Source organism: Sus scrofa, chromosome 14 (assembly GCF_054392235.1).
Source record: "Sus scrofa isolate SSC_HxYL_T2T_F1_AM1 chromosome 14, Sscrofa_HxYL_maternal_Yorkshire_Landrace_v2.0, whole genome shotgun sequence".
NCBI classification, from domain to species: Eukaryota; Metazoa; Chordata; class Mammalia; order Artiodactyla; family Suidae; genus Sus; species Sus scrofa.
Window position 1 is genome coordinate 63,837,701 of NC_139396.1, and position 18,673 is coordinate 63,856,373.

Here is an 18,673-nt window from a genome sequence, read left to right on the forward strand (position 1 = left end):
TACACCTATAAATGTAATAAAATTCATTAAGTAATAAAAAAAAAAAGAATGTTGTATAAGTTAAATGATACAGTATTTGCCCTTTTGTGTCTGGCTTATTTCGTTTAGCATAATATCCTCAGGTTCACCCTTACTGTAGTGTATTTGAATTTTGTTCCTTTTTAAGGCTGAATAATACTCCAGTGTATGGATGGGCCACATTTTGTTTACCCAGTGTCGATGGACACTTTCTCACCATTATGAGTAATGGTGCTATGAACAGGGCTGTACTCCTTACTTGAGAAAGGGGATAACAGAAACACCTTCCTGGGAGGGATGTTGTAAGAATCAATGAGCAAAAACACAAAGAGGGCAGAGCACGCTCTCTAGTACATAAAAAAGCACCTGTATCAATTGAGGACCAGTAAGTAACGGTCAGATTACCCCGGCTAGGTAACAAAGGACAGTTATGATGGGGAGGGCAGAGTGTGGGGAAGCCACCAAGGGCCTGCAACAGAGGGGGCTGTCACCACTCCCAGGCCAGAAGGGACAGGGGAAATTCCTGAATGCAGAGAACCCCAAAAGGGGCTGTCAAAAGATACTGCCATCACCTGTTGTGTTTTCCCCACTGCACTCATCACTATTTGAATTTAAGTCATCCAGTTATTTGTTTATGCACTTTTGTTCTAACTCCCATTCCCGGAATTACCCTCAAGACAGCAAAGCCTCTATTTGCTCAACACTTCATCCCCAGGGCATAGACAGACCTTGGTACATGGCAGGGGCCCAGTATATATTCATGACTGGTGCATCTAAACACTCAATAAATATGCATTCAATCAATGAATATGGAATGGCTCAATTCATTTTTTTCACTGTGGTAGCCCAATAATTACCTTCCAAAGATGTCCATGTCCTAATTCCTGGAAACTATGACTGTTAGATGACAGGATAAAAGGGCTTTTGCAGATGTGATTAAGTTAAAGGTCTTGAGATGGGGAGATTATCTTGAATTATCCAAGGGGATCCAAAGTCATTATCTGTCCTTATAAGAGGGAGGCAGGGGACTCAGAAATCAGAGATGGAGATGTGACAATGGAAGCAGAAGTCAGAGTGATGTAAGTCCTATTTGAGCCAAGGAATGTAAGTAGCCTCCAGATGCTAGAAAAGGCATGGAAGCTGATTCTCCCCTGGAACCTCCAAAAGGAATGGAGCCCCATTGACCCATTTTAGATTTCTGATCTCTAGAACTGTAAGAGAATAAATGTGTATTGTTTTAAGCCCCTGTGCCTGTGGTCATTTGTTACAGCAGCAATAGGAAACTAATTCACTCACATGTGAAAGTAGCATGGGATCTAAGACACTGAGAACCTTTCATGGGTTGAGCTGTAGAAGGCCCAGGTTCTAAACCTAGCTCTGCCCCCAGCCCTATGCAACCTTGGGCAACTCTCATTTTTACAACGCCCCAGAGGTGGTTGGGAGGGCTGATGGGCTGAATTAGTAAATACTCATAACAACCCTAGGAAAAAGCACTATTATTATCATTTCCATATTTCAGATGAGCAAACTAAAGGCACATGCCTTCCTTATTTTATTTCCTAAGATGGTAAACTGAGGTTGCTGTGCTCAGCCAGAGACCCAAGAAATATGGGGCTCAGAGAGTAATAGGGAAAATGGGCTGGACTCAAGTCTGCCTCCAGAACCCAGGTTCTCCTGCTTCCTCCCCAAGCTCCTTGAGGACAGAATTTGGGTTTGTCATCTCTGCATCTTCAGTGCCCAGGACAAAGTGTGACTCTTAGAAGATTATGAGCAAGTACTGAGCATAAGCAAATCCTGACGCTGAATGAATTAATACATGAATGAAAAAATGAACAAATGAGCAAACCTCCCTCCTCCTGATTCATTCCTGCCTACCTGACCTCCAGGTGAGCTAAGGGGAAAATGTCAAATGTGTGCCATGCTGTCAGTATGGCAAGCATGCCCACTGACACTGGGGAGGCAAGATGCCACTGTGGTTAAAAACATGGTCTCTGACATCAGGTGATCTGGGTATAAATCCCAGGAATGCCTCTTCTGGGCTATGTGGCCTGTGCCAGCCAATTCATCTCTCAGAGCCTCACAGATTATAAAAGAAGTCATAACAGAAACTATCTCAGAGGGCTGTCATGAGAAATAGATGATATATACAAAGCCTCTGGCATGGTATGTGGTATCTGGTAAATATCTTTTATCTATGATATTAGATAATAGATATTTATCTAATTATATTATCTATGATAATTATTATTATTGGTGATGTTGGCATGAGCAGAAATCCAGGTAGGAATGGGATATCCATGATGAGAAGTACAGGTGTGCATTATGCTCCTCTGAATGAGTACAAGGGTCACACAGGAGTAGGAAATACAGACTACTGGCAACGGCACTGGTTAGCTACAACCACAATAATGGTGTGTAACAAACAACCATAAAACCCCAGTGACATGAAATGAGAAGTACGTATTAACTAACCTGTTTGTGGCCAGCTGGAGCTTGGCTGAGCTAGGCTCTTCACTGAGGTTTGGGATCAGGGAGGCTTGACATGTGTTCATCTTGGAAGCAGGCTGAGGGGGCAGCAGCTACCTTGGGGAAGCCTTTCTCCCAGCCATGGCAGAAATATGCAAGGCTCCCGGAGGCCTAAGCTTGTAATGGACACACTATCATTTCCACCAATGGCCAAAGGTAGACACACAGCCAAACTCCAAATGAAGGATCAGGAACATAAAGCCTGCCTGCCCCTTGAGTGGGAAGAACAGCAAAGGGCATGGATACAGGAAGCAGGGAGGAAAGGGGCCAGTGATGTATTTACCCCAATAACCAAACACCAGGCAAACCTCAGAAAAAGGTCCTGCCCTGCCCTGCTCTCCTCACCAGCTTCTTCAGTCCCTGCTTCATTAGCTCCTGGTCAAAACCTGGAAGACCCTGAGCAGCAACATTGCAGTCCATGGGCACCTCATCTCCATCTTCCCAACATCTGGACCTGCTCTGGGGAGCCATTAATCTCGGGCAATTTCTTTCCTCACTTGATTTGTTTATTTAAGGAAAACAAGTTGCTCCTAATTAGAAACACTGCTGTCGAAATGTTCGGTGCATCCCAGGCTGCCTATGTTCAGACCTTCTGCCTAAAATTATACCTGTGCTCTTAACATCTGTGAGTCTGTTCGGCAACTGTCCTAAGTGCAGGCTTCTGGCAAGGAAGACTTAGGCTATTGTGGGATTCCACGGAGCCGGGGGCAGAGGAAGACACTGGTTTCAGAGCAACGGCACTCAGGAAAATGAACATACAACATCCCAGTGCCCTGTCTGGAGCTGGCACCACCAATCACTGAATCAACACTCAGAAGGTACGTGGCACCGGCACAGTTCAGACATGCAGAGCAGACAGAAGAGGAGTTTTAAAGGTTCAGAGATGTGTTCTGTTTGGACACTCTCAGCTCTGGTTATAGCTCCCCACACACATACCTTTACAGCCCTATGGACACTCAGACACACCGCAGAGATGCACATGCTTAGAAACACACACATATACATGAGAGAAACAAAAGTTACACCGCCCCACAGGCAAGCAAACACACACAGAAACACCCATTGTACACCCAGGGACATGTGATAAGATAGATGCAATGCAATCTCCCAGGTACACACTTTCAGAAACTCATGCATACCCAGGCACAGGAGACATGCACAAAAGTCCCACTGCAATTTCTGGATGTTACACATTCAGAGACACTAACAATGTGCACTGAGACACACTTGAGTGGACACAGCAACCAACACACCAACAATAGGAAACACACATACACAAAGATATAACCAAGAGTGAAATGCTTTGCACAGGCACACACACTCAGAAACACATGTGTACACTCAGAAATACACAAGTTTACACTGCAAGACACACAGGTAACTGCCCACAGGAACACACTCATGCACAGAGACACAATCAAATGATCCTTCTAACAATCACATATGCATATGCTCAAATACTCACACATACACACGGAGACACTAATGGAGGCTGCACCATGACAAACAGGCACACACATAGAGAGAAGTGTACAATGCTATACATGCATATAGAGAGACGCAAAGGTACATCAAAAAACATGTAGATATATATGCCTGTAAATTTATACTCACATCGTTGCACACACTGTTCACTCACACACACGCATGCACTCACAGATGCACACATACAGCTACCAAAACAGGCAACTAGGCTGACCTGCATAGCTCCTCAGAAGCAGGAATGAGCGCACAGACCCTCAAAGTACACGTGTGCATCTGTGCAGCTAATCACATACACACAACTGCTTACTGCTCACAAGTACATATGCATACCCAGATTCACATACACACACACACATACACACACACACACACCCACAGAGAACTTTTCCCGGCATGGCTGTTCCTGCAGGGAGCAGCAGCCTTGCCTGATCAGATGGCCTCAGCAGACAGAGTGACTGACACCCAAACATACTGAACTTCTCTGCCCTGGGTTCCTACACAGCTGCAAAGTTGAAGCCATGGAGACAGATTACCTCCACCTCTTGTTGTCATGGCGACGCAGTAGCTGCATGCATCCAGTCCTCCCAGACCGCCTGGGGCTCCCCACTAGGAGCTGCTGGTCCAGCAGCGCTTTTATGAAGAAGCAGCCAGGGGGGGCGGGGACTGCAGGTGTCGAGTGATTGGAAAGAACAGGTCTCTGCTCCCCAGTCAAGGATCACCTGGTGCTCAGATGGGACAGGGCCAGCCAGCCTCCCCGGGGATAACTGCACCCTGATGCCCATGCATAGGACTCCAAAACAGAGCCATGCCACCACATCTCTGCAGCTCCAGTCTCACTACACTCACCAAGCACTTTCCATGCATGTCTCAGCCCACTTGCAGTAGGAACTTTACATTGGAGGGACCGAGGTTGGGAGGGTGAAGTGACTGGTCAAACTCAGTTGGATCTGAGTCCTAGATCTCTTAAACACTAAATTATGCGAACTCTTTTCATTTTATAGAAGCAGCAACTGGGGCCTAGAGAGGTCTAGTGACTTACCCAAAGTCACACAGCAAATTGAGAGCCAACTTGAAGTTCAATCTCCTGACCCAGAGATTTATTTTTTTCTAGGACATCAAGCACTGGCTTTTGACACCCTGGAGGAATCCCCAGGTCCCTAGGGAAGCAGCTCCTAGCTTGGCCCCAGGCAGAATCCCAAGCAAAGGCAGGAAGTTCTCAGACTCCCACCTCATGCTCCAAGTACTGTCCAGGAACCAAAGAGCAATGCTATTCCCTAGAGGCAGATGTCCAGCCGGAGCAAGCCATCACAGGGCCATGGGAATACGTCCAACTTTCAGGTCATGGCCAGAAGCACCTCCACAGCCTGCTTCACTGACCAATTAGTCCATCAAGATGACCCCAGTCCTAAGCTGGACCCCTATCAAGGAAGCACAATGCCGTCTAGGGGGCTGTGACCACAAGGGTGGCTCCAAAATGATCCTTGGAGACCAGGTGGCCTCTTTGGAGCATGTTTTTCATTAGGAGGAAAAATAAGCTAGCTAAATTCATGAGCTATGTGCTGGGCTCAGCAGAGCCTCAAGGGGCCTGGAGTGTGGGGGGACCACCCACATCCCCAGAGCTGGAGATGAGAGTGCCAGGAGCCCCTCTCCAACTGTCTATTCCAACCCCTTTTCTGCAAAAGTTTGTAACTCCCCAGGCTCCAATCTGAATGGTCTCATTGAGCAGTCCAGGAAAATTCTTCCAAATCTTTTTTTCGTCTAAGGAGCTACAAGGAACAGAAAGTGATCCCCACCTCTCCTAGTGTCTCTGCCAAGGAGGTGAGTCGGCTCCTGTGATGACACTTGGGGCTGCTGGAAGGGCTTTGATGGGGGCAATCTGGCTGAATGGGTCCCCCTGCCCCCAGTTCTTTTTCCCTCTGCACACACACACACACACACACACACACACACACACACACACACACACACACACACACACACCAGCCAGAATGGACATAAGCAAGACTGCAAAGCACTTTATACAGACCCCATCACCCAGGCAGTTCTGGCTGCTGGCTGCAGATGACAGGGAATCTCATTCACCAGAGTATCACCCCCAACAAGCACCTTGCAAAGCCAACTTGGAAATGCATCCAGCTCCTTCTCCCTCAGAACCCTGAACTGGCCAGAAGAGGCTGATTCGTGAATCAGATTAAGGAGGCTCACTGCCTTACCCCTGGCCCAGCTCATCCTGAGAAGCCCTGGATGTGCCTGCCATGGGGACCCAGTGGGATGCCCAGAGGAAGGACGCCTGCATGAGCAGGAATGGACAACCCTCTGCCAGAGGAGAGAAAGTTTGTCATCTATCCAGAGCTGGGCTGTCACCACTTAGGGTTCTTTACTCACCGGGCTCTGGGCACTGAACCCCCAGCCTCTCTGAGAAGCCACTGAAACTGGCAACCCAGACAGGGAGCAGGAATTGTTCTGCAGCAGCTTTGCACCCCCTCCCGTTCAGCAACCTCTTAGCAGGTCTAGGCCCCTCAGTTCTTACCTGAGGGTCTCAGCCACTTGCAAACTCTGCCAGGGGAGCCCAGTTGCGCCCGGGGGCTCTTTCTCTGCGACTCCCGCGTCCCACTTGGCGCTCCCGCTCTGTGGGCGCCTTCCCAGCTGCCAGCTGCTGCAGTGGCATCAAGGAAAGCGGAATCTGTTTTTTCTTTCTAGCCACGAAGGCTCCTCTAGCCAGGCTCGGGGTTTATTTCTTTGGGTCTGGTGCAAGGGGCATCCTCCGCGCCTCCAGCGGGAAAGTGGAAGAGTGTGCGTTCTGGATTGCAGCAGCGGCGACAGCGGTGGCCGGGGACGAGGAGGCGGTGGCGACGCCAGCCGGCGAGCCGAGGAGGCGGGCGGAGGCGAGAGGAAGTGAAAGCCAAGCTCTGGCGAGCGTGGCGCTCGGGCGGGCTGGCGGGCGGGCGGCACTGCGGGTGCCCCGGGCCGCGGCGAGGCCCCGCGCAAGCACCCGCCCCGGGATGCCGGGGCCGCTGCGCGCCTAGAGCTGGCTGCGGCTCGGTGCGGGGCTCTGACCGCCTTGTTTCTATCTCTCTGTCGCTGCCTCGCTCGCGCCCCCGGACTTCACGTCTCCAGCCCCAGCTCCCCGCGCCGCTGCCGCTGCCGCCAGCAGCGCCCTCAGCCCGGCGCGCTCCTCGCGCGGAGCCACAGCACTGCCTACCGCTTAACTCCTTGCATGCCACCTGGCCCTCCCGCAGCCTCCTGGGGAGCTGGGCAGAGCCGGCAACAGGCCTGCTGCGGGGCTCGAGCAAGGGCCCCAGCCTTCCAGTCTCAGTTTCCCCGTCTGTAAAATGGGCTCGAGAGACCCACATCACAGGGTTGTTTGGAGACTTGAGACTATTGTGCCTGGCACTGAGTAAGCACCCAAGAAATAGCCCATTTGTTGTTCCTGCTGCTGGTTTTGTTCAAGAGGCTTAGTACAGCAGCTCGAAAATGGCAAACACTCAATAAAGGGCACTCTGAGGTGATTTTTTTTTTTTTTTTTTTGGTGGTATGGGGGGATGTTTGTTGTTTTACAAACTACGCAGGTAGTACACATAAGCTATGTGACCTCTGGCTGATTATTTACTCTCCCTGAATCTGTTTCAGAAGATTCCTTCTGAGCTCTACGACCTTGGAGATGTCTCAGCACCCCTGTGAACTTCTGTATCATCATCTGAGAAATGGGATGATAATGCCCATTTTCAAAGGATCTCCTGTGAAACTCGGAAAGGCGTGCATCTCATGAAAGAGCCACCACTGAGTGAGAGCCTCCTAAGTGCCAGATACCTGGCCCTGTACTTTCAAAAACCTCTCATTAAGTCATTGAAAAAACCCTAGGAGGCAGCTAGTTCCATTTTCGTTTTTCAGATGATAAAACTGGGGCCCAGAGAGGTTAAGGGACTCAGGTGGCTTAACTATTAAGCCTGGGTCTCAAGCTGAGGCTCTAAGGCAGCCATTAGCAGACTATTCCTCACTGTGACTAGCAATAAGAATTCATATCTGGGTTTCTTTTACCAGAGTGATTGTTTTCCCAATTATAAAATTAATTCTCATCTAATGTAGATAATTCAGAAAATACTAAAAAAAAAAAAAAAAAAAAAAAAAAAGGAAAAAAGGAAAGAAAGAAAGAAAAGAAAAGCAATCCCATTCCCCTCACCCAGACATAGAGAGATAATAACTGTTAACATCTTGATGAGTTTCTTTCGGTCTTTTTTTCTATACCTATGTGTTAGCATAAAGAGAATTATCCATTCTGTATCAGGAGATGGAGAGGGCTTGGCAAATACAACTCAAGTTCTTTGCTAAGGCTGGACCCCTGTTTTACATGAGATAAAGACAAGTAAATGCTCATTCAGTGACAGCTGTGGCTTTTTATTAGCAAGGAGAAGTAATCTGGATAATACTAATACTGATTGCCAATAACTGTTGAGGCCTTACTAAGTGACAGGCACAATTCCTGTAAATTTTTACAGACATCTCAGGTAAAAGGTAATGGAATTGGTTCATTTAAAGATGAGGCCCAAAAAGATGAAGTCTTTTGTCCAAAGGCACACAGCAAGTTCATGGCAGAGCTTGAATTAAAACCCCAGCTCTTCTGCCCACCTGACCCCTAGTCACCAGCACCATTCCAAATGGTAGATCCTCTGTGCCTTCCCTATGCCCTCCTCTTCCCACCACCTCTTCCCACCCTCTTGCTCTATCCTAGGGACAAACTTTCTCTGGAGAGAGGTCTAGAGACTAACACCTGGTCAAGGATCCCATTGCAGAGTAGTAAGGGGTCTGAGAAGGGCGCGATCAACCTCTAGCCATGCCCACTTCACCTCCACTAAAGCCCACTTCTCCCTGCCCGTCTGTAATCTCCCTTAGGAATGGGAATTGGGAGCCTCACAAAGTCAAAAGAGCCCCAGCCTTTTGCACTAGAATCAAGTGCTAGGCAAATGTCTTTAGGTTGGTCACTCACCCCCCAGAGCCTCTGCTTCCTTATCCATGGAAGGACTAATAATGACTTGCTGCCTGCTTCTTAGGGTTTTGAGAAAATAATGGATTGAGAGTAGCAAGATATATAAATACATAAAAATGATGTTATAATCATCACTGTCATCATCATACAAGCATATAAGAACAAGTACCATGGCATCATGTAGTGGTGAAAAGTGGGAGCTTTGGAAACAAGTTTGTTTTTCCCCTTATGGATGTCCAATCGACCCATCGCAATGTACTGAAAGAACTCTTTTCCCCACTGCTCTGTAGGGCCACCTTTGTCACAAAGAGTATGTGTCCCCATGTGCACATAAGTTGGTTCAAGGTTTTCCATTTGGCTATTTGGTTATTTTTATGCTGATATGCTGATAGTGCATTGTCTTAGTAACTATAGCTCTGTAATAGTCTTGATATCAGTAAAACACATTCTTCTATCATTTTCTTTGCAAAATTATCTTGGATATTCTTGAATTTGCCTATTAATTTTAAAATAAGCTTATCAGGTCCCTCATACAACAACAAAAGACCTACTGAGTTTGGACTAGGATGACAATGAGTCTACAGATCAATTTAAGGAAATTTGCCATCATTGCAGTATTGAGTTTTCCAACCCCCCTACTTCACACTGTACACACAAATAAATCCTAGTTGGGTCATAGATCTAAATGTGAAAGGCAAAACAAATTTTCCAGAGTCCTATAGCAGAAGCAATTTTTATAACCTTGTGGGTAGGAAAAGACTTTTTTTTTTCTTTTTAGGGCCACACTTGTGGCATATGGAGGTTCCCAGGCTAGGGGTCGAATCAGAGCTGTTGCTACCGGCCTACACCACAGCCACAGAAACACCAGATCTGAGCCATGACTGCAAACTACACCACAGCTCACAGCAACACCAGATCCTTAACCCACTGGGTGAGGCCAGGGATCGAACCTGCAACCTCATGGTTCCTAGTTGGATTCGTTTCCACTGCACCATGATGGGAATTCCAAGAAAAACACTTCTTTAAACAAGAGGAAAATCACTATTCATAAAGGAAAATACTCCTATACATTAAAATCATAAGAATGTCTCTTCACTAAAAGACACCATTAAGAGAGTGAAAAGTCAAGGTATAGAGTGGGAACAGACATTTCCAACACCCATAACTATGGTCTCATATTTAGAATTTAACCCCACCCCAAGTCTGCAAATCAATAAGTAAAAGACAGACAACCCAGGGAGTTCCCATTATAGCTCGGTGGGTTATGAACCCAACTAATATCCATGAGGATGTGGGTTTGATGGCTGGCTCTGCTCAGTAGGTTAAGGATCCAGCATTGCCATGAACTGTGGTGTAGGTTGCAGACACGGCTCAGATCTGGTGTTGCTGTGGCTGTGGTGTAGGCCAGCAGCTGTAACTCTGATTCAACACCTAGCCTGGGAACGTCATATGCCACAAGTGTGGCCCTAAAAAGCAAAAAAAAAAAGACAGACAACCCAACCAAATACTTAAGAAACTAGGACAGGTGCTTCACAAAAGAGGATTTCAGTGAGCCAATAAACTCATTAAAAGGTGCTCAACCTATTTAGAAATCAGGGGCATGGCTACTAAAACAGCAAGGAGCTATCACTACACTAGAATTATAAAAATTGACAATCTCAAGTGCTGGTGAGAATGTGGAACAATTGGAAATTTAATGTGCTGCTGTTTGAAGTGTAAATTGGTACAAACACTTTGAAAATCTTGTGTGGCATTATCTACCAAAGCTGAATATACACCTCCGTCCCCAGCATTTCTACTTTTAGGTGTACATCCAACAGAAATGAACACTTATGTCCACCAAAAGACAAGTACGATAATGTTTACAGCAGGAATTTTTGTTGCTTATAACTGCACATTTAAAAATAACCTCCAACAATATAAATGTTCACCAACAATGGGATGGGTTTACCATGTATAATCACTGGTGGAATACTATACAGCAATGAAAAGGACCAAGTTCCAAATATACACCACCAGAGGGTGAATCCAACAAGCCTAGTGTTGAGTGATAGAGAGCATACACCAAGGAATACTCACTGCATGATTTCACTTACATAATGTTTGAAGGCAGGTAAAACTCAACTGGTGGTTGGAAGCCAGAATGATGACATCACTGAGGAAGATGGGAGTTGCAACTTGGATGGAGCATTCTGGATTTCCAGAGAGCTGGACATCTTTTCTTCCTTGATCTGGTCAGTACCTACAGAGGGGTTTGTGATAAGTCACTGAAACTTACATTTATATACTGAGCACTTTTATGCTTTTCTGTACCCAAGTCAACTTTTGAAAAGGCTATTTTTTAAAGTGACAATTCTTAGGCAAAACAGAAATGTGTTCACATCTGAGCTCTGCTACTTTCTGGCCGTGTAGACATGCTCAAGTTACTGCATCTCACTGAGCTCTGGTTTCCTCATCCATAAAATAGGAATAATAATTGTACCTACTTGATGAGGCGATTTGAGGATGACAGGGCTTCAAGTGAAATAACAGATGCAAAGCACTGCACTCAAATGGTATCACCTGGTGATAATCATGAATCATATTCTGTAGTACTATACATGTCCCATAGTAAAGGCGCATCCAAGAAAAATGGAAAGAACAGAGTTTGAACCTCAGTAAGGGTTGCCAGTAAAAGATAGGATGCTTACATTTTTAGTATAAATCTATAATTTTATGGGACATATTTATATTAAATCTTTTTTCATTGTTTATCTGCAATTCAAATTTAATTGGGTATTCAGTATTTTTATTTTCCAAACCTTGCAATCCTAACTTCATAGTTATCAGCCATGTGCCCTGGGGTAACTTACTTGACCACTCTGACCTCATCTGGCTTGACCACTTTACCTAGTCTGTAGAATGGGAATAAAAGTCCCTTCTAGTATTGATTAAAGCAGGTAAATGTTCCCAGCATGCATCAAACATGGTTTATTTATTCCTTTCACTGCCCATCATCTCCCTCCATCTTTTTCTGTTTTTTGTTTTTTTTTTTTTCCTTTCCTTGCCTAAGTCTTAGGGTTGCCAGAGCTCCCCATAAACATAGTTTAGCTCCATTTCTGGCCTCCAAAACTAAGAGACTGTGACTAGCTATAAAAAGTAAGTAGTAAACTGTAGGTTTTTTGTCTAAAACACACATAGCCAGTTTTGGCAGGAAGGGACTCTCTGCTTCTACCAGCTCAACCACTGGACAAAGTGTAATTTGGGGGGAGGACTTGCCCTGTTCTCTGCTTATCCCTGACATTGTTCCTGTTTCAGTTTTCTGAAGAGTTTCATCCTCTCTCCAAGTCATCTACTTCAGCTCAGAATTTTATCATTTCTGGCCAGAGTCTGTTGCAGGACTCATAGCGGAGAGGCAAGAAACAGAGCAATCTTTGAAATAAACTATAAAGCTCAAAACAGTGATGCAATTGCAAGAGAGTTTCCGAGCATAAGATCAGGTAACACTTCTGAGCTACTTTCATAAAAAACGAGCCACTATCCCATGCATCACTGTCATTTGAACCATAGCATCTAAAAATAGGATTTGCTCTAATTTCCTGAGTAGCTAATGCAAATGGAGAGAATGTGAGTAGTGAGTGGGCTATGTCAGATGGTAAGTAATTCCCCATTAGACGGCATTTTTCCTAAAGTGAGGAGGGGAATTTGCCTCCAGAAATGTTAGGCAAATCCTGGCAGAACTCAGAGGGTTAAGATGAAGGACGCTGGACTCAGCCAAACCTGGGATGGAGCCCCAACTCTGCCACCTCATAGCTGGGTGGCCTTGGGTAAATTAATTAACCCCTCTGTGCCTCATCTTTAAAAAAAGTTGAGCACGATAACTCTAACTTTATGAGGGTTCTGTGTGGATTAAATGATAGACATATATAGATGGTTTCCCATGATGCTGCCTATACATGAATCATGCACATGAGCCATGACCTATTATTATAGTGATTCCAGATGGAGAGGACAAATCTAAGGCAACATGAGGATGCTATTCATTTAGGGCTCTGAACAGAATTTCAGTTCCAGAATTCAAGCATGTGTGGGTTTTCCAGAGTCAGGTTTTTGTTTTTTGTTTTTTTTTTTTTTTCAGGAATTAAGCAACTGACTCACACATCACTGTTAATGTGTGGCACAGAAACTAGGGTTGAGAAAAGGGAATTGCAAAGCTCTCTGTGACTTTGTCCCGGTGCAGATACACAATGAAGGAGGTCCTCTAACTGCAAGGAGTTACTGCACAATGTTGAGGGTGGGCTGGTCACTCCTTCTAAAACCCTGCCTCTCTGCTTCCTCTGTGGAATCTCTCCTTGCTCCCTGACCCTCCATTCACAGCCCTACCATGAGTTCCCAACACCTCCCATCCCATCTGATAGTAGTTGGTGCTTGGTCAGCCATACAAACTCCCAGAGCTCAAGAACCATGTCTTTAACCACTTCTCTGCCCCTGGAACCCAACCCAGTGCTTGGCACATGGTAGGTTATCATAGTTCATTTGAGCTTCAATAGCAAAAATACCATGCATTGGTTGGCTTATAAACAACAGAAATTTATTTATCACAGTTGTGGAGGCTGGGAAGTCCAAAGTCAAGGCACAAGTGGATTCTGTGTCCAATGAGAGCCCATGTCCTGGTCTGTAGATGGCCATCATCTTGCTGTGTCCTCACAAGGTGGAAGTGGGTGAGGAATTTCTTTGGGGCCTCTTTGATAAGGGTACTAATCCCATTTATGAGAGCTCAACACCCATAACCAAATCACTTCCCAAAGAGTCCCACCTCCTGATACTATCACTTGGGGATTTGCTTTCAATAGGTGAGTTTTGGAGGTACAAAAACATTCAATTTATAGTATAGGTGCTCAGGAAAAATAGATAAATGAATAAAGCTGCCCAGATGAAAAGAAAAGCTGGTATAATCAAGAGAAATTGCCCCTTAAAATTTCAGTAAAAGAAGCAAAGATGTATGAATGTAGAAGAATGTATACTAGAGCACCTTTAAATAGCAGAGCCCTGGAAAGAATCTAAGTGCCCAACAACAAGAGAATGGATGGATCAGTTCTGGCATATTCTTGACGGCGAGCACTAGGCAACAGTGAAAATTAATGAAATAGAATTCTATGTATCATCATGATAAACCTCAAAAATTAGCATTGAGTGAAAAGAAAAAGCTAGTTGCACAAGGAAACATACAAAATAATACTATTCAATAAAGTTCAAAAATCCAAAGGACAATTCAGAATATTTTTTATGAGTACATACACACACACACACACACACACACACACACACACACACACACACATATATATAGTAAAAGTATAGAAACATATGTGGGAATGATAACATCAAATACAGGAGATAGGTCACCACCTCTATAGGTAGGAGTGGGGTGGGAGGATTCCAGAGAGTTTTAACTGTTGTTTTAATATTCTATTTCTGAGGCTGTTTGGTGGCTGCAGAAAAGTTATATCATTCTCTACATTTTTTTTTTTGGTGTGCCTGAAATATTGCATTAAAGAAAAAAAATTGAAGCAGCAGAGAGTGAAGACTAGATAGAATAGAACTGGCTTGATTCCTACCCCTGTTCTGATATTTGTTGTGTGTCTTGAAGAGGGGATTTAACCTCTCTGAGCTTCAGTTTCCTCAACATTACAATGTGAATAATAAATCTTGAAAGTATTAAATGGGATAATGTATATAAACCACCTAAAGCAATGTAAGCACTCAACAAATAGCTGTTTGTATCATAATTAATTATTGGCAGCAGTCAATTTCAAATAACTTGAGAACTGGAAACATCTAACAAGATTACCCATTTCTAACCGTCTTTGCAGATGAAATGGTTGAGACTGGAGAGGTTGAGTGAGTCATCTGAGGTTGTGGGGTACACAGGAGGCAGAATTGAGGATCTGAGGAACATCTTGTGAGGAGGGACCCCTCTGGATTAGATATGGGGCCTCTGTTGCAAAGCTCTTCCCACAAAACCTGTAAAACCCCTCACTTCCTTCTGAGGGACTGATGCTGGTTATACAGGGAATCTTCTAAAATTGAGACAGAGGGAGTGGGGCCCATCCTAATGTGGCTTCACCTCTTCCTCTCCCAACCCCAAAGCATATTGATATCATCATGAAAGAGACTGAGAAGAATAATGTTTTTAAGCTTATTCCTTTCTAACTCATATCTTTAAAAATAGTAAAAAATCTGATACCTAACACAAATATGCATCTATCTTAAAAAAAAAAAACAAACAAAAAACACTTACTGTAACTAGATCACACTATTTGTAATAGCCCTAAACTGGAGACAACTTAAATGTCTGTCAACAAAGAATGAACAGATATTATGTTCATTCAAAGGAATACAATCCAGCAATGAGAATGAACAAACTGCCCCTACTACTACAGCACAAATGAATGTCACAAACATAATGTGAACCAAAAAAGCCAGATGCAAAGATGCTACCCGCTGCCATTTATATAAAGTCCAAAAACTGCAACACTAACCTGGCTGCTGGAAGTCCGAATAATGGTTATTCTTGGGTGGGAGGTTGTTACTGGAAGCAGGCTGGGAGGTGTTTCTGGGGGCTGATGATATTCTTTTTGTTGAGCTGGGTGCTGATGACATGGATTTTTCTTTGTGAAATGCATGAGCTGTATGCTTATTATTTATACACTTCTGGACAATATTACATTCAATTAAATATTCATATAAATATTCAATTAAAATGTTCCTTAATGTAAAAATCTTCCAATTCCAGTCTTTCAACCTGTATTAAATTCCAATGATTATGTTCCATTATGGATCAAGCCATATAATAAAGGAGGTAAATGTAGGCCTTGAAATTAGCATCCTCTCTTAAGCCTTGACCTTGAACATACCAGCTGAAACCAGTTTTCATTTCAGACTTGCTGAAAGGGGGATTGTCTATATAGGACTCGGCCAGGTGGAGACAAGGGCCATTACTCAGGACATCTGATCCAGAGAGACAGGCAAACCACCCAAATTATCTGATTTGGCAGTTTCCTGGGATCAGATGACTCAGATAATGGTCAAACTGCCATGGTTACACCATGCATCCCAGCCAAAATACCCACAAACAGACCCTTTCCCTGAGGCCATATTTGGGGGCAGGGTCCTATGCCGCACCTCTTCCTTGGGTCTAATTTCCACAAGAGGAGCTGTGGGAGCTCTTTGAGAGTCTGCGGAGGCCACCAAAAGTCAGGCACTTTCAACCCTTGTGGGGCTCCAGGTAGACCCCCTCCAGGTCCTATGCTGAGGCTCTCCCATGGCCTCCCTAGGACACAGCTCTGAGCCACCAAGCATGGATTATCTCATTTAATCCAACAGCTATAGGAAGGAGGTAATATCCTTATTGTTATTCCCATTTTGCAGGGGATGAAACTGAGGCACAGAGGGGTTAAATCAGACCCTGGAGTGAACACCAGAAGGAAGTAGAATCATTTATTTTTTAAATGATTTTCCCACATCCATGCCTTCTCCCATTATTCCTTCTTTCAGGGTGGCTATTCCCTTCCTGTCTCCTAGCTACTCATGGATCAGGCCCCTCTATGAACCTCATTTATGCACCACCGTCAGCGAGATCAGGCCCTCTGTGAAGCAGGCACCAAGATGGAAATAGATGTGCATGGGATTCATTGGAGGAAACCTCTTAGGGGTTAAAGAGAGAGGGAGAGGTATTGATCAGAGAGAGGCTTTGGACTATGATGCTGGTCTGACATCGGGAAAGGAGAGGGGCAAGGAGAGAAGACTGTAGGAGGAGCCTCAGACACAGAACAACTGTAAGAAAGGCTTGACCAGCCCAACAGGAGCCCCAGAGCAAAGACTATCCATTGATGGAGTCCAGGTTGGGTAGGAATGGTCCAGGATGCTGTCTTCAGTAGACCCTGGAATTCATCAGCAAGTTTTACCAAAGGTTTACAGAACATTTTATTCAGTATACTTGTTATGAGCTGGGGTGCAGAAGCTCTCTTGAAAGCACCCATTGTTAACTATTCATTGGATGGCTGTCTTCCCTGCTGGGCTGTAAGCTCCGCAAGGGCATGAATCATCCTATGCAGAGAGCAAGTTTGGCATGTTGTAGATGCTCAGTTAATATTCATAGACTGATAAACTACAATCGCTGGGCTTGTGGATTGCCACACATTTCCTGAGGATGTTCCATGTAGCATCTTTGTGATAAGAATGAGAGATTAGATGTTGGATCTGGGTTTAAGTTTTACACCCAGCTCTTCAGATCTGTGTGAGCTGGGGTAAGTCATCTCTCTTTCTTTGTACTTTTGTTTAGTCATGTATAGAATGGAGACAATAACGTATATCCATTAGACATTATGTGTCTATTTCAAAGATCAAATGAGATATTGCTATCATAGTATCTTTACCATTATCATTACTACAAGGAGATATTTATAGATGGTCACTTTTAGTGTTTGTGCTTACTGAAATACATTAGAGGGCTTCAGCCTCGAAGACATGAATATTATCCCAAAGTACATCATTATTTCCATGGAAAAACATCATATTCAACATACACTGACACATCTCTTAAAGAAAGGAACAGCTCCAAGCAGACTGTCATATCATCATTTGTGTACATTCAGGTAACTGTATCCCAAGCCTACCCTTGAAGCCAGGATCCATGTCTTACTTCTCTGTGTATTGCTAGCACTCAAAGAGACTCAACAAATGTGCATTCCTGATCCCAAACTGGAGGCACAGCCATGTGACAGCATGCTGCATGTATTAGTTGATTTAATCCTCATAACAGCCTCCCTTGTGGACAGCACTATTTCCATCCTCCAAACAGAGAAACTGAGTCCCTTCAAGGCAAAGTTACTCGCCCTAAATTTGCAGAACTTCCAGGTTTCAAGCCTGAGACATCCTGGCTCCTCACTGGGGTTTTTCCACTGGGACACATAGCTGTTAGCCTGGCAAACGGGTCAGTCCAAGATGCAGTCTAAAATGCGGTGTGATGCCGTCATTCTCCCCAGAAACTCCAGCCTGGCATCCTGGAAAACACTCTTGGAAACCAGCTTCTCTGGCATGTTCCAATTTAGACACATGAGTCTCCTGGGTGGAGAAAGAGCCATGGGCTTGTGGTTGGAAGAGTTCTACCTTAGGGTTCAGAGGTCAGTATGACCTGGTTACAGAGTTGCTCCAAGAAGCTTTGGTAATCTGAATGTCAATTTTTCCTGAGATCTTAACTGTTTGAACTTCATCTGTTCAAAGACTTGGAAGCACCTGTCCATTAATGCAACAGCAACATTTGCAGAGCTCCTGCTACATGTAGGTCTGAGGTCTCTTGACCTGGGGCCATCACATCCATTATGGCTTTGCACCTTCTCAACTATCATGCGAGGTGGGTATTCCTACTCCCATTTTCCAGATGGGGAAAATGAGGCTCATGTAATAAGGTAAACTACCCAATGTCACAGAGCTGGGAAGTGGCACTTCTGAGACTTGGATCAAGCCTGATCAATGTCTGAGCATGAGATGGGGAGAAAGACACTAGCAGCAGAGCTGAGCCTGGAGTTCTGTCACCCTCCTCCGAGACAGCCTTAAAGACATATTGTATTGGGACAGCCTCATCCTTGGCCCCCTGCCTCTTATTACCAGCTTGTCTAT

At 44.8% G+C, this 18,673-nt stretch overlaps 1 protein-coding gene across 12 annotated transcripts in view; it reads right to left on the reverse strand.

Annotated features, from left to right (window-relative positions):
- The window catches only part of WSCD2 (WSC domain containing 2), a 159,740-nt gene that overhangs the window by 88,455 nt on the left and 52,612 nt on the right, over nt 1–18,673 (reverse strand). For 6 of the 12 annotated variants that reach the window (XR_014826441.1, XR_014826439.1, XR_014826442.1 and 3 more), the window contains exon 1: nt 6,560–7,205. The gene's annotated coding sequence lies outside the window, so the exon portion shown is untranslated. Of the gene's footprint in view, nt 1–6,559; nt 7,206–11,109; nt 11,256–18,673 lie in introns of those variants that run through there. The other 6 variants (XR_014826440.1, XM_084994618.1, XM_084994619.1 and 3 more) reach the window with 2 other exon arrangements.